This window comes from Cryptomeria japonica, unplaced genomic scaffold (genome assembly GCF_030272615.1).
Source record: "Cryptomeria japonica unplaced genomic scaffold, Sugi_1.0 HiC_scaffold_76, whole genome shotgun sequence".
Lineage (NCBI taxonomy): Eukaryota > Viridiplantae > Streptophyta > Pinopsida > Cupressales > Cupressaceae > Cryptomeria > Cryptomeria japonica.
Genome location: NW_026728898.1, coordinates 389,446 through 405,000, shown reverse-complemented (window position 1 = coordinate 405,000; position 15,555 = coordinate 389,446). Strand labels below are relative to the sequence as shown.

Here is a 15,555-nt window from a genome sequence, read left to right as displayed (position 1 = left end):
GCTCAAGATGGCACCAGCATTCCCTTTTTCTCACTATCTTTCAAAACGGAAATTTTAAAATCTCGTTTTTTTTTTGCCTTTTATGGAAATTAGTGAAGGCATCGCATCAAAGGTGCGCACCTCGCTGCCCACCTTGGTGTGCTCCGAGGTGCCCACCACGGTGCGCAACGCCGGTGCGAACCCGGGAGCGCCCCAATGTGTGCTCCAAGGTGCGGCGTGCACGAAGTCGGACCCCGGTTTGCCCCGGGTGCGCACCTCGCGTGCACCTTGGTGCGCACACCTTGGCTGGGTTGCGCGGCCTGGTGGGCACCATGGTGCGCACCAAGGAGCGCTCCGAAGTGTGCTCCAAGGTGCGGCGTGCACGAAGTCGGAGCCCGGTTTGCCCCGGGTACGCACCTCGCGTGCACCTTCGCCGGGGTGGGCACCTCGGCTGGGTTGCGCGCCCTGGTGCGCACCAAGGAGCGCTCCGAAGTGTGCTCCAAGGTGCGGCGTGCACGAAGTCGGAGCCCGGTTTGCCCCGGGTGCGCACCTTCGCCGCGGTGCGCACCATGGCGTGCACGAAGTCGGAGCCCGGTTTGCCCCGGGTGCGCACCTCGCGTGCACCTTCGGCGGGGTTGCGCGCCCTGGTGGGCACCATGGTGCGCACCAAGGAGCGCTCCGAAGTGTGCTCCAAGGTGCGGCGTGCACGAAGTCGGAGCCCGGTTTGCCCCGGGTGCGCACCTCGCGTGCACCTTCGGCGGGGTTGCGCGCCCTGGTGGGCACCATGGTGCGCACCAAGGAGCGCTCCGAAGTGTGCTCCAAGGTGCGGCGTGCACGAAGTCGGAGCCCGGTTTGCCCCGGGTGCGCACCTCGCGTGCACCTTCGCCGCGGTGGGCACCATGGCGTGCACGAAGTCGGAGCCCGGTTTGCCCCGGGTGCGCACCTCGCGTGCACCTTCGCCGGGGTGGGCACCTCGGCTGGGTTGCGCGCCCTGGTGCGCACCAAGGAGCGCTCCGAAGTGTGCTCCAAGGTGCGGCGTGCACGAAGTCGGAGCCCGGTTTGCCCCGGGTGCGCACCTCGCGTGCACCTTCGCCAGGGTGGGCACCTCGGTGTGCTCCGAGGTGCGAACCCGAGAGCGCTCCGAGGTGCCCACGAAGTCGAAAGTCGGGTTAATTGCATTGTTTTCCCCGGGTGCGCTCCGAGGTGCGCAACATCGGCGCGCACCAAGGAGGGCTCCGAAGTGTGCTCCAAGGTGCGCACGATGGCGTGCACCTCTGGTGCGCACGATTCGGAGCTCGGTTTGACCGGGGTGCGCACACCTTGGCTGGGTTGCGCACCTTTTGTGCGCTCCAAGGTGCGCACGAAGTCGGAGCTCGGTTTGCCCCGGGTGCGCACCTTCGCCAGGGTGCGCACCTTGATGCGCACGCCTTGGCTGGGCTGCGCACCTTGGTGGGCGCCATGGTGCGCACCTTTCGTGCGCTCCAAGGTGCGCACGAAGTCGGAGCTCGGTTTGCCCCGGGTGCGCACCTTGGTGGGCGCCATGGTGCACTCCGAGGTGCCCAAGATTGGTGCGCACCAAGGAGCGCTCCGAAGTGCGCTCCAAGGTGCGCGCGAAGTCGAAAGTTGGGTTAATTGTCCGGTTTGCCTCGGGTGCGCACCTTGCGTGCACCTTCGCCAGGGTGGGCGCCTTGGTGCGCACACCTTGGCTGGGCTGCGCACACCTTGGCACCCGCGTTTCCTTCATTTTAAATTTTTTTTTTTTACAATCTCTCAAGTGGGAAATTCTATAATCTCAACTTTTTTTGCCTTTTCAGGAAACTTTTGAATGGAGCGCATCATTGGTGCGCTCCGAAGTGTGCTCCAAAGCTCTCTCCAGCTGCGTGCACCTGCCCCGGCCGCGCACCCGGCCCCGCCCAGCTTCGCTCACCTGTCCCGGGCGTCTGGTGCGGAACCTTAGAGTAAGAAACATCACCGTGCACCTTGGCCAACGTGCGCGACTCGACCGAGCGCGCACTGGCCGAGGTGCACACCGATTTCACCTGGGTGCGCGCGCAGCACCTCGGGCGCACCGGGGTGCGCGCACAACGCCCGGGTTGCACCGTGGCCTGTGTGCTCGGGGCGCCTCGGGTGCGCGCTCGGTGTCGCCCCCGCGCGCGCGGTAGTGCGGGCAGCGCACCCCGGCCCGGCCCGGCCCCGACGAGAACGCAAACGGGCAAAAGGTTTATTCAAATAGCATTGCGACGCCCGGCGAAAAACTAAAAAAGGGTGCAACACCGGGACTTCCCGGGAGGTCACCCATCCCAGTACTACTCCGGCCCAAGCGCGCTTAACTGCGGAGTTCTGATGGGATCCGGTGCACTAACGCTGGTATGATCGCACCCGTTATGAGCTTGTCGCAGTGTGTACTTAGCAAACCGCGACCCACGTGCGAATCCACCCCGGCCACCCACCCCCGTCGAGGTGCACACCCTCCCTCGCGAAGTGCGCCCCGTTCGCCAAGTGTGAGCCCTGCCCGGGTGCGCGCACCTTGCTAGGGCGTCGGGTGTGCACCCGGCCCGGCCTACGTGCGTGCACCTGGAGGGGGCGTCGTGTGCGTGCAGTGTCCCGTCTGCAACGCGGTGCCCACACACCACCTCGGGCGCAACGACCTGCGCTCACATGTGGGCCGAGTGCACCTTGGTGCATGTTCGGGGCGCCTCGGGTGCACGCTCGATCTTGCCCCGGTGCACCAAGGCGCTCGGTTTGCCCCGGGTGCGCACTTGGTGCAAGGTGGGCACCCAAAATAGGGATCAAGCACCAAAACACAAGTTTCGGGATGCAAAATGGGACCCAAGGACCACAAATGCGTTCCAAGACCCATGATGGGTCCACGAGAACAAAAATGTGTTCCGAGACTTAATAAACAAATATTGGGTTTTAGGAGAAGAAACATGCTCTGATGCCCAAAACGAGAATCGACCCCGAAAAGGCCACAGGCCAAAAGTGGGATGCGAGACAAAAAAAAATGGGACCCGAGGACCAAAATTGGGTTCCCAGGTCGAAGACAGGGCAACCGGACAAGAAACGACCTCTAAGGCTCGAAATGAGTCCCGACGACTAAAACTTGACAAGAAGCACCCATCAGGCACCCAACTCGACACCCATGGGATGCCGACCCACCCGGGCTTCCACCTAGCACACCTTGGCACCCACCCACCCTCGCACCCAACCTCGCACCCAACTTAGCACCTTTGAACCCACATTGGCACTCACCCTGACCCTGGCACCTTGGAACCCACATTGGCACTCACCTTGACCCTGGCACCCACCTTTGCACTCACCTTGGGACCCACCCTGGCTCCCACCTCGGCACCCACCCAGACACCCACCTTGGTTCCTTGGCACCCACCTTGGATCCTTGGCACCCACCCCGACACCCACCTTGGCACGCAACTTGGCTACTTGCCACCCATCTTGGCTCCTTGACGCCCACCCCGACAACCACCCCGTGACCTACCCTGGCTAGGGTTGGTGCACACCCACCCTGGTGCCCACCTTGGCACCCACCCTATGACCCACCTTGGCACGCACCTTAGTACCCACCCCGTTACCCACCCTAGGACCCACCCCGTGACCCACCTTGGCCAGGGTGGGTGCCTTGGTGCGCACAACTTGCCTGGGCTGCACACCACGGCGGGCTCAAGATGGCACCCGCGTTCCGTTTTTTTCACTATCTTTCAAAACGGAAATTTTAAAATCTCATTTTTTTCTTTTTTTTGCCTTTTCTGGAAATTAGTGAAGGCAGCGCATCAAAGGTGCGCAATGCTGGTGCGAACCCGGGAGCGCTCCGATGTGTGCTCCAAGGTGCGGCGTGCACGAAGTCCGAGCCCGGTTTGCCCCGGGTGCGCACCTCGCGTGCACCTTCGCCGGGGTGAGCACCTTGGCTGGGTTGCGCGCCCTGGTGCGTACCAAGGAGCGCTCTGAAGTGTGCTCCAAGGTGCGGCGTGCACGAAGTCGGAGCCCGGTTTGCCCCGGGTGTGCACCTCGGGTGCGCACCTCGCGTGCACCTTCGCTGCGGTGGGCACCTTGGCTGGGTTGCGCGCCTTGGTGGGCACCATGCAGTGCACGAAGTCGGAGCCCGGTTTGCCCCGGGCGCGCACCTCCGCCAGGGTGGGCACCTTGGTGCGCACAACTTGCCTGGGCTGCGCACCAGGAAGGGCTCAAGATGGCACCCGCGTTCCGTTTTTTTCACTATCTTTCAGAACGGAAATTTTAAAATATCGTTTTTTTTTGCCTTTTCTGGAAATTAGTGAAGGCAGCGCATCAAAGGTGCGCAACGCTGGTGCGAACCTGGGAGCGCTCCGATGTGTGCTCCAAGGTGCGGCGTGCACGAAGTCGGACCCCGGTTTGCCCCGGGTGCGCACCTCGCGTGCACCTTGGTGCGCACACCTTGGCTGGGTTGCGCGCCCTGGTGGGCACCATGGTGCGCACCAAGGAGCGCTCCGAAGTGTGCTCCAAGGTGCGGCGTGCACGAAGTCGGAGCCCGGTTTGCCCCGGGTGCGCACCTCGCGTGCACCTTCGCCGCGGTGGGCACCATGGCGTGCACGAAGTCGGAGCCCGGTTTGCCCCGGGTGCGCACCTCGCGTGCACCTTCGCCGGGGTGGGCACCTTGGTGTGCAGACCTTGGCTGGGTTGCGCGCCCTGGTGGGCACCATGGTGCGCACCAAGGAGCGCTCCGAAGTGTGCTCCAAGGTGCGGCCTGCACGAAGTCGGAGCCCGGTTTGCCCCGGGTGTGCACCTCGGGTGGGCACCTTGGTGCGCATGCCTTGCCTGGGCTGCGCACCAGGGCGGGCTCAAGATGGCACCCGCGTTCCTTTTTTTTCACTATCTTTCAAAACGGAAATTTTAAAATCTCATTTTTTTTTGCCTTTTTCTGGAAATTAGTGAAGGCAGCGCATCAAAGGTGCGCACCTCGCTGCCCACCACGGTGCGCAACGCCGGTGGGCACCCGGGAGTGCTTCGAAGTGTGCTCCAAGGTGCTGCGTGCACGTTGTCGGAGCCCGGTTTGCCCCGGGTGCGCACCTCGCGTGCACCTTCGTCGGGGTGGGCACCTTGGCTGGGTTTGCCCCGGCTGCGCTCCGAAGCGGGGTTATTGGAGCGCCGCCTCTTTTTTTGTCGGAGCGTTTGGTGGGGTTTCTCGCATTGGCTCTTCCGAGGCCCGGTTGCCACCCTGGCGCGCACGAAGTCGGAAGTAGGGTTAATTGCCCGGGTGCGCACCTTTGCCAGGGTGGGCACCTTACCTGGGCTGCGCACCAGGGCGGGCTCAAGATGGCACGCGCGTTCCGTTTTTTTCACTATCTTTCAAAACGGAAATTTTAAAATCTCCTTTTTTTTTTGCCTTTTCTGGAAATTAGTGAAGGCAGCGCATCAAAGGTGCGCACCTCGCTGCCCACCTTGGTGTGCTCTGAGGTGCGCACCCGGGAGCGCTACGAAGTGTGCTCCAAGGTGCGGCGTGCACGTTGTCGGAGCCCGGTTTGCCCCGGGTGCGCACCTCGCCTGCACCTTGGCCGGGGTGGGCACCTTGGCTGGGTTTGCCCAGGGTGCGCTCCGAAGCGGGGTTACTGGAGCGCCCCCTCTTTTTTTGTCAGAGCGTTTGGTGGGGTTTCTCGCATTGGCTCTTCCCAGGCCCGGTTGTTGGGTGCGCTCCCACCCTGGCGCGCGCGAAGTTGGAAGTTGGGTTAATTGCCCGGGCGCGCACCTTCGCCAGGGTGGGCACCTTGGTGCGCACACCTTGGCTGGGCTGCGCACCAGGGCGGGCTCAAGATGGCACCAGCATTCCCTTTTTCTCACTATCTTTCAAAACGGAAATTTTAAAATCTCGTTTTTTTTTTGCCTTTTATGGAAATTAGTGAAGGCATCGCATCAAAGGTGCGCACCTCGCTGCCCACCTTGGTGTGCTCCGAGGTGCCCACCACGGTGCGCAACGCCGGTGCGAACCCGGGAGCGCCCCGATGTGTGCTCCAAGGTGCGGCGTGCACGAAGTCGGACCCCGGTTTGCCCCGGGTGCGCACCTCGCGTGCACCTTGGTGCGCACACCTTGGCTGGGTTGCGCGGCCTGGTGGGCACCATGGTGCGCACCAAGGAGCGCTCCGAAGTGTGCTCCAAGGTGCGGCGTGCACGAAGTCGGAGCCCGGTTTGCCCCGGGTACGCACCTCGCGTGCACCTTCGCCGGGGTGGGCACCTCGGCTGGGTTGCGCGCCCTGGTGCGCACCAAGGAGCGCTCCGAAGTGTGCTCCAAGGTGCGGCGTGCACGAAGTCGGAGCCCGGTTTGCCCCGGGTGCGCACCTTCGCCGCGGTGCGCACCATGGCGTGCACGAAGTCGGAGCCCGGTTTGCCCCGGGTGCGCACCTCGCGTGCACCTTCGGCGGGGTTGCGCGCCCTGGTGGGCACCATGGTGCGCACCAAGGAGCGCTCCGAAGTGTGCTCCAAGGTGCGGCGTGCACGAAGTCGGAGCCCGGTTTGCCCCGGGTGCGCACCTCGCGTGCACCTTCGGCGGGGTTGCGCGCCCTGGTGGGCACCATGGTGCGCACCAAGGAGCGCTCCGAAGTGTGCTCCAAGGTGCGGCGTGCACGAAGTCGGAGCCCGGTTTGCCCCGGGTGCGCACCTCGCGTGCACCTTCGCCGCGGTGGGCACCATGGCGTGCACGAAGTCGGAGCCCGGTTTGCCCCGGGTGCGCACCTCGCGTGCACCTTCGCCGGGGTGGGCACCTCGGCTGGGTTGCGCGCCCTGGTGCGCACCAAGGAGCGCTCCGAAGTGTGCTCCAAGGTGCGGCGTGCACGAAGTCGGAGCCCGGTTTGCCCCGGGTGCGCACCTCGCGTGCACCTTCGCCAGGGTGGGCACCTCGGTGCGCACACCTTCTCAATGTTTTCTTGCCTTTTCTGGAAATTGGTGAAGGCAGCGCATCAAAGGTGCGCACCTCGGTGTGCTCCGAGGTGCGAACCCGAGAGCGCTCCGAGGTGCCCACGAAGTCGAAAGTCGGGTTAATTGCATTGTTTTCCCCGGGTGCGCTCCGAGGTGCGCAACATCGGCGCGCACCAAGGAGGGCTCCGAAGTGTGCTCCAAGGTGCGCACGATGGCGTGCACCTCTGGTGCGCACGATTCGGAGCTCGGTTTGACCGGGGTGCGCACACCTTGGCTGGGTTGCGCACCTTTTGTGCGCTCCAAGGTGCGCACGAAGTCGGAGCTCGGTTTGCCCCGGGTGCGCACCTTCGCCAGGGTGCGCACCTTGATGCGCACGCCTTGGCTGGGCTGCGCACCTTGGTGGGCGCCATGGTGCGCACCTTTCGTGCGCTCCAAGGTGCGCACGAAGTCGGAGCTCGGTTTGCCCCGGGTGCGCACCTTGGTGGGCGCCATGGTGCACTCCGAGGTGCCCAAGATTGGTGCGCACCAAGGAGCGCTCCGAAGTGCGCTCCAAGGTGCGCGCGAAGTCGAAAGTTGGGTTAATTGTCCGGTTTGCCTCGGGTGCGCACCTTGCGTGCACCTTCGCCAGGGTGGGCGCCTTGGTGCGCACACCTTGGCTGGGCTGCGCACACCTTGGCACCCGCGTTTCCTTCATTTTAAATTTTTTTTTTTTACAATCTCTCAAGTGGGAAATTCTATAATCTCAACTTTTTTTGCCTTTTCAGGAAACTTTTGAATGGAGCGCATCATTGGTGCGCTCCGAAGTGTGCTCCAAAGCTCTCTCCAGCTGCGTGCACCTGCCCCGGCCGCGCACCCGGCCCCGCCCAGCTTCGCTCACCTGTCCCGGGCGTCTGGTGCGGAACCTTAGAGTAAGAAACATCACCGTGCACCTTGGCCAACGTGCGCGACTCGACCGAGCGCGCACTGGCCGAGGTGCACACCGATTTCACCTGGGTGCGCGCGCAGCACCTCGGGCGCACCGGGGTGCGCGCACAACGCCCGGGTTGCACCGTGGCCTGTGTGCTCGGGGCGCCTCGGGTGCGCGCTCGGTGTCGCCCCCCGCGCGCGCGGTAGTGCGGGCAGCGCACCCCGGCCCGGCCCGGCCCCGACGAGAACGCAAACGGGCAAAAGGTTTATTCAAATAGCATTGCGACGCCCGGCGAAAAACTAAAAAAGGGTGCAACACCGGGACTTCCCGGGAGGTCACCCATCCCAGTACTACTCCGGCCCAAGCGCGCTTAACTGCGGAGTTCTGATGGGATCCGGTGCACTAACGCTGGTATGATCGCACCCGTTATGAGCTTGTCGCAGTGTGTACTTAGCAAACCGCGACCCACGTGCGAATCCACCCCGGCCACCCACCCCCGTCGAGGTGCACACCCTCCCTCGCGAAGTGCGCCCCGTTCGCCAAGTGTGAGCCCTGCCCGGGTGCGCGCACCTTGCTAGGGCGTCGGGTGTGCACCCGGCCCGGCCTACGTGCGTGCACCTGGAGGGGGCGTCGTGTGCGTGCAGTGTCCCGTCTGCAACGCGGTGCCCACACACCACCTCGGGCGCAACGACCTGCGCTCACATGTGGGCCGAGTGCACCTTGGTGCATGTTCGGGGCGCCTCGGGTGCACGCTCGATCTTGCCCCGGTGCACCAAGGCGCTCGGTTTGCCCCGGGTGCGCACTTGGTGCAAGGTGGGCACCCAAAATAGGGATCAAGCACCAAAACACAAGTTTCGGGATGCAAAATGGGACCCAAGGACCACAAATGCGTTCCAAGACCCATGATGGGTCCACGAGAACAAAAATGTGTTCCGAGACTTAATAAACAAATATTGGGTTTTAGGAGAAGAAACATGCTCTGATGCCCAAAACGAGAATCGACCCCGAAAAGGCCACAGGCCAAAAGTGGGATGCGAGACAAAAAAAAATGGGACCCGAGGACCAAAATTGGGTTCCCAGGTCGAAGACAGGGCAACCGGACAAGAAACGACCTCTAAGGCTCGAAATGAGTCCCGACGACTAAAACTTGACAAGAAGCACCCATCAGGCACCCAACTCGACACCCATGGGATGCCGACCCACCCGGGCTTCCACCTAGCACACCTTGGCACCCACCCACCCTCGCACCCAACCTCGCACCCAACTTAGCACCTTTGAACCCACATTGGCACTCACCCTGACCCTGGCACCTTGGAACCCACATTGGCACTCACCTTGACCCTGGCACCCACCTTTGCACTCACCTTGGGACCCACCCTGGCTCCCACCTCGGCACCCACCCAGACACCCACCTTGGTTCCTTGGCACCCACCTTGGATCCTTGGCACCCACCCCGACACCCACCTTGGCACGCAACTTGGCTACTTGCCACCCACCTTGGCTCCTTGACGCCCACCCCGACAACCACCCCGTGACCTACCCTGGCTAGGGTTGGTGCACACCCACCCTGGTGCCCACCTTGGCACCCACCCTATGACCCACCTTGGCACGCACCTTAGTACCCACCCCGTTACCCACCCTAGGACCCACCCCGTGACCCACCTTGGCCAGGGTGGGTGCACCCACCCTGGTGCCCACCTTGGCACCCACCCATCCTAGCACCCAGCCTGTGACCGGGCTTGGAACCCAACCTTGCACCCGCACCCGTCTTGGCCAGTGTGGGTGCGCACCCATCCTGGCACCCACGTTGTGACACACCCTTTAACCCACGCACCCTAGCACCCACGTTGGCACCCACCTTGGAACCCAACCTAGCAACTTGGCACCCACCCCGTGACCCACCTTGGCATCCACCATAGCAGTCGCCGACTTGGCACCCACCTCGGCACCCACCTTGACACTTGTGGACCCACCTTGCCACTCACCCTAGCATCGACCCATCCTAGCACCCACCCTGGCACCTTTGCACCCTAGCACTCACCCATCCTAGCACCTAACCTGTGACCCACCTTGACACTCACCCTCGCACCCACCTTGGAACCCAACCTAGCACCCACCCACCCTGACACCAACCCTAGCACCTACCCACCCTTGCACCCACCCTGTGACCCATCTTGGCACCCACCCATCCTACCACTCAACCTATCACCCACCTTCTCACCCACCTTGGCATCCACCTTAGCACCCACCCACACTGGCACCTTGGCACCCACCTCGGGCAAGGTGGGTGCACACCCACCCTGGCACCCAATTTAGAACCCACCGAGCATGTTACCCACCTTGGCACCCACATTGCAGCCCACCCTAGTACCCACCCTATGACCCACATTGGCATCCACACCCTAGCACCCAGGCACCTCGACACCCGCCTTGACACCCACCCTAGCACTGAACCTGTGACCCACCTTGGAACTCACCCTAGAACCCACCCACCCTGTGAACCACCTTGGCATCCACCTTAGCACCCACCCACCTTGGCACCCACTCTAGCACTCACCCATCCTAACACCCAACTTGTTACCCACCTTGGCACCCGCCCTCGCGTCCACCTTGAAACCCACCCTAGCACCCACCCACGCAGGAGCCCACCTTGGCACCCAACCTAACACCCACGCATCCTGGCACCCAACTTGTGACCCACCTTGGAACCCACCCTAGTACCCACCTTTGAACCCACTATATCACCAACCCACCTTGGCACCCACCCTATGACCCTCTTTGGAATCCACCCTAGCACGCACCCACCCTGGCACCCACCATGGAGCGCACCCTAGCACCCACCCACCTCGGCACGCACCTCAACACCCACCTTGGTGTGCGCACTGCGCCAACCTCTCAAAGACCCTATGTGGTGCGCTCCAAAGTGTACACCTTTGGTGCGCTCCAAGGTGCGCACCTTTGGTGCACACCGAGGTGCACACCAAAGTGTGCACCGAGGTGAGCACCAAAGTGCACTCCAGGGTGCACACCAAGGCGTGCACCTTTGGTGCGGTCAATGCAAACGAATTCGGAAGTTGGGGTCGATGTCCTAATCGCTGCTGCAGACTACACGTATGAGAATCGGACAAATAGCTTTATATAGGGGAGGTGTTGCGTTTGATGGGTCGACTCCCCTGGTTGTGTGCACTGCACCAACTTCAAAGACCCTGTCTTGTTTAAGAAGTCAAAAGTTGGGGTGGATGTCCTAATCATTGCTGCAGTCTACGCATGTATGAGAATCAGACAAATAGCTTATATAGGGGAGGTGTTGCATTCGGTGGGTTGACTCCCCTGGTTGTGCGCACTGCGCCAACCTCAAAGACCCCGCATAGCAGAAGAAGTCGGAAGTCGGATTTTGGTGAGCACCAAGGCGTGCACCTTTGGTGCGGTCAACGCAGACGAATTCAGAAGTTGGGGTGGATGTCCTAATCGTTGTTGCAGGCTACACATGTATGAGAATCAGACAAATAGCTTATATAGGGGAGGTGTTGGGTTTGATGGGTCAACTCCCTTGGTTGTGCGCATTACGCCAACCTCAAAGACCTTGTTTTCGTTAAGAAGTCAAAAGTTGGGGTCAATGTCCTAATGGCTCCTGCAGGCTACACATGTATGAGAATCGGACAAATAGCTTATATAGGGGAGGTGTTGGGTTTGATGGGTCGACTCCCCTGGTTGTGCGCATTACGTCAACCTCAAAGACCTTGTTTTCGTTAAGAAGTCAAAAGTTGGGGTCGATGTCCTAATTGCTCCTGTAGACTACACATGTATGAGAATCAGACAAATAGCTTATATAGGGGAGGTGTTGGGTTTGATGGGTTGACTCCCCTAGTTGTTCGCATTACACCAACCTCAAAGACCTTGTTTTCGTTTAGAAGCCGAAAGTTGGGGTCGATGTCCTAATTGCTCCTGCAGGCTACGCATGTATGAGAATCAGACAAATAGCTTATATAGGGGAGGTGTTGGGTTTGATGGGTCGACTCCCCTGGTTGTGCGCATTGCGCCAACCTCAAAGACCCTGCATTGCGGATGAAGTCGAAAGTCAGAGTTTGGTGTGCTACAAGGTGTGGTCGAAGGTGCTCACCTAGGTGTGCACCTTTGGAGCACAGGAAAAGTGCCCTCCAAAAGTGCGCACCTTTGGAGTGCACAAAAGTGCCCTCCAAAAGTGCGCACCTTTGGAGCGCAGAAAAGTGCCCTCCAAAAAGTGCCCTCCAAAAGTGCGCACCTTTGGAGCGCAGAAAAGTGCCCTCCAAAAAGTGCCCTCCAAAAGTGCGCACCTTTGGAGCGCAGAAAAGTGCCCTCCAAAAAGTGCCCTCCAAAAGTGCGCACCTTTGGAGCGCAGAAAAGTGCCCTCCAAAAAGTGCCCTCCAAAAGTGCGCACCTTTGGAGCGCAGAAAAGTGCCCTCCAAAAAGTGCCCTCCAAAAGTGCGCACCTTTGGAGCGCAGAAAAGTGCCCTCCAAAAAGTGCCCTCCAAAAGTGCGCACCTTTGGAGCGCAGAAAAGTGCCCTCCAAAAAGTGCCCTCCAAAAGTGCGCACCTTTGGAGCGCAGAAAAGTGCCCTCCAAAAAGTGCCCTCCAAAAGTGCGCACCTTTGGAGCGCAGAAAAGTGCCCTCCAAAAAGTGCCCTCCAAAAGTGCGCACCTTTGGAGCGCAGAAAAGTGCCCTCCAAAAAGTGCCCTCCAAAAGTGCGCACCTTTGGAGCGCAGAAAAGTGCCCTCCAAAAAGTGCCCTCCAAAAGTGCGCACCTTTGGAGCGCAGAAAAGTGCCCTCCAAAAGTGCGCACCTTTGGAGCGCACAAAAGTGCCCTCCAAAAGTGCGCACTTTTGGTGCGCACCAAGGCGCTGGTTCGGTCGTTGCAGGCGAGTTCGGAAGTTGGGGTCGATGTCCTGAGCGGAGGTGCAAACTACACAGGTGTCGGAATCGGACAAATAGCTTATATAGGGGAGGTGTATGCTTCGATGGGTCGACTCCCCAGGTTGAGCGCACCGCGCCAACCTCAAAGACCCTACGGTATGGATGAAGTCGGAAGTTGGGTCCGATGACCGATTCGATTAGTAGGTATGCTCATGAGGTCGGAATTTGGGTCCGATGACCTGCCATGTGCAGGAAGGCGAATGTTGACACTGTGCGTTGCAAGGTGCACACCAAGGCGCTGGTGCGGTCTTTTTAGTCGAGTTCGGAAGTTGGGGTCGATGTCCTGATCGGAGGTGCAAGCTACACAGGTGTGGGAATCGGACAAATAGCTTATATAGGGGAGGTGTATGCTTCGTTGGGTCGACTCCCCGGGTTGAGCGCACCGCGCCAACCTCAAAGACCCTACGGTATGGATGAAGTCGGAAGTTGGGTCCGATGACCGATTCGATATGTAGGCATACTCGCGAGGTCGGAATTTGGGTCCGATGACCTGCCACGTGCAGGAAGGCGAATGTTGGCACTGTGCGTTGCAAGGTGCGCACCAAGGCGCTGGTTCGGTCGTTGGAGGCGAGTTCGGAAGTTGGGGTCGATGTCTTGATCGGAGGTGCAAACTACACAGGTGTGGGAATCGGACAAATAGCTTATATAGGGGAGGTGTATGCTTCGTTGGGTCGACTCCCCGGGTTGAGCGCACCGCGCCAACCTCAAAGACCCTACGGTATGGATGAAGTCGGAAGTTGGGTCCGATGACCGATTCGATATGTAGGCATACTCGCGAGGTCGGAATTTGGGTCCGATGACCTGCCATGTGCAGGAAGGCGAATGTTGGGACTGTGCGTCGCAAGGTGCGCACCAAGGCGCTGGTGCCGTCGTTGCAGTCGAGTTCGGAAGTTGGGGTCGATGTCCTGGTCAGAGGTGCAAACTACACAGGTGTGGGAATCGGACAAATAGCTTATATAGGGGAGGTGTATGCTTCGATGGGTCGACTCCCTGGGTTGAGCGCACCGCGCCAACCTCAAAGACCCTACAGTATGGATGAAGTCGGAAGTTGGGTCCGATGACCGATTCGATACGTAGGCATATTGGCGAGGTCTGAATTTGTGTCCGATGACCTGCCATGCGCAGGAAGGCGGAATTTGGGTCCGATGACCGAGTTGATGGCGTGCCATGCGCAGAAAGGCGGAATTTGGGTCCGATGACCGAGTTGATGTTGATGGCCCGCCATGCACAGGAAGGCGGAATTTGGGTCCGATGACCGATTTGAAGGCGTGCCATACGCAAAAAGGCGGAGTTTGGGTCCGATGACCGAGTTGATATTGATGGCCCGCCATGCGCAGGAAGGCGGAATTTGGGTCCGATGACCTGACATACGCATGGAGTCCGACTCGGGGGCCGATGTTCGATTCGATGACTTGCATTGTGGGTAAAGTCGGAAGTTGTGGTCTTTGACCCGATTCGATGACCAGACTTCGGCTGCTTGAGAATCGGACAAATAACTTATATAGGGGAGGTAGTGTTCTCGAGCATCCTCCCCCCGTGCCCGTTTATGTCGATTGATGCTGGTGCTCGACTGGTTGGAGCGCTCGGATGCAAAAATCTTGCACCAGGATTTATCGATTGTGATGGACACGGCAAGTCTCCTGATTGCTATGCAGGAGCTCATCGTGAATCTCTATGCGGCCTTGGTATGGACTCGACCTGCGGAATGGTTCGGCAATGGTAGTCGCTCCAACACGTCCTTGCAATGGCCACAGAGGTGATTCGACTAGAGCTCCAGTCTAGCTTTTGGGTTGCTTGGCGGACTGGTATAGCCGCGATCGAGTTCCGGCCATGAACGTTTTAGATAGCTCTTGGGCTTTCTGGGACGGAAGTCGGAAGTTTGGGCTGTTGTCCGATTTGATGACCATTCTTCGGATGTGTGAGAATCGGACAAATAACTTATATAGGGGACTGTGTTGTCTCACGCAGCCCCCTCCGTGCCCCTCTATCTCGACCGATGTTGGTGCTTGAAAGGGTTGGGATCGCTCGGATTTATAAACGTGCACCACCATTTGTCGAGTGTGAGGGACGCGGCAGGTCTCCTAAATGCTATGCGGGCGCTCTCTGAGAATCTCTATCCGGCCTCGACACAGACTAGTCTTGCTGAATGGTTTGGCACTGGTAGTCGATCCAACACGTCGTTGTTGTGGCCGCCTAGGCGATTCGATTCGAGCCCCCGTCTAGCTTTTGGGTTGCTTGGCGGATTTTGCCCTATCCGCAAGTGAGCTCGGTCCCTAAACGTTCGAGAAACCCGATTGCTATGCGCCGACTCTCTTTCTTGCGAGCCTCCATCTAGCTTTTGGGTCTCTACGGAACGGAAGTCGGAATCTGGGACCGTTGTTTGATTCGACGAGGCAGACTACGGTTGTGCGAGAATCGGACAAATAACTTATATAGGGGAGGTGTTGACTGGAGCATTCTCCCCCGTGCCCCTCTAACTCGACCAATGCTGGCGCTCGAACGGTGGTAGCGCTCGGATTTTCATTGAGCGCCAGCATTGGTCGATTTAGAGGGGCATGCGAGATTCCCGAATGCTATGCGAGGGCTCTAACGGAAATGTCTATTGGTTTCGGTATGGATGCAATTGCGAGTGGTTCGGCAAAGGTAGTCGTTCCGATGCGTCCATGTCGTGGCCAAATCGATAATTCGATTTGAGCCCTCGTATAGCATTTGGGTCTCTCGATGTGATTCCGCATTCCAGTCCCTTTGGGCACTGCTTGAGCCGCATCCCAGGGGGTTCCCTTCCCAATAATCTGCCTCGCAACCCGATTGCTATGCGG

The 15,555-nt window shown here is 60.0% G+C and overlaps 2 non-coding genes across 2 annotated transcripts; both read right to left on the bottom strand.

The window, feature by feature from the left end:
* Nucleotides 1–2,241: 2,241 nt before the first annotated feature.
* On the bottom strand, nucleotides 2,242–2,360 carry LOC131864091 (5S ribosomal RNA). The gene has a single exon (XR_009362982.1). It is a non-coding gene; the product is annotated as a 5S ribosomal RNA (ribosomal RNA).
* Nucleotides 2,361–8,092: 5,732 nt separating this feature from the next.
* On the bottom strand, nucleotides 8,093–8,211 carry LOC131864090 (5S ribosomal RNA). Its single transcript, XR_009362981.1, has one exon. It is a non-coding gene; the product is annotated as a 5S ribosomal RNA (ribosomal RNA).
* Between the last annotated feature and the right edge of the window lie 7,344 nt (nucleotides 8,212–15,555).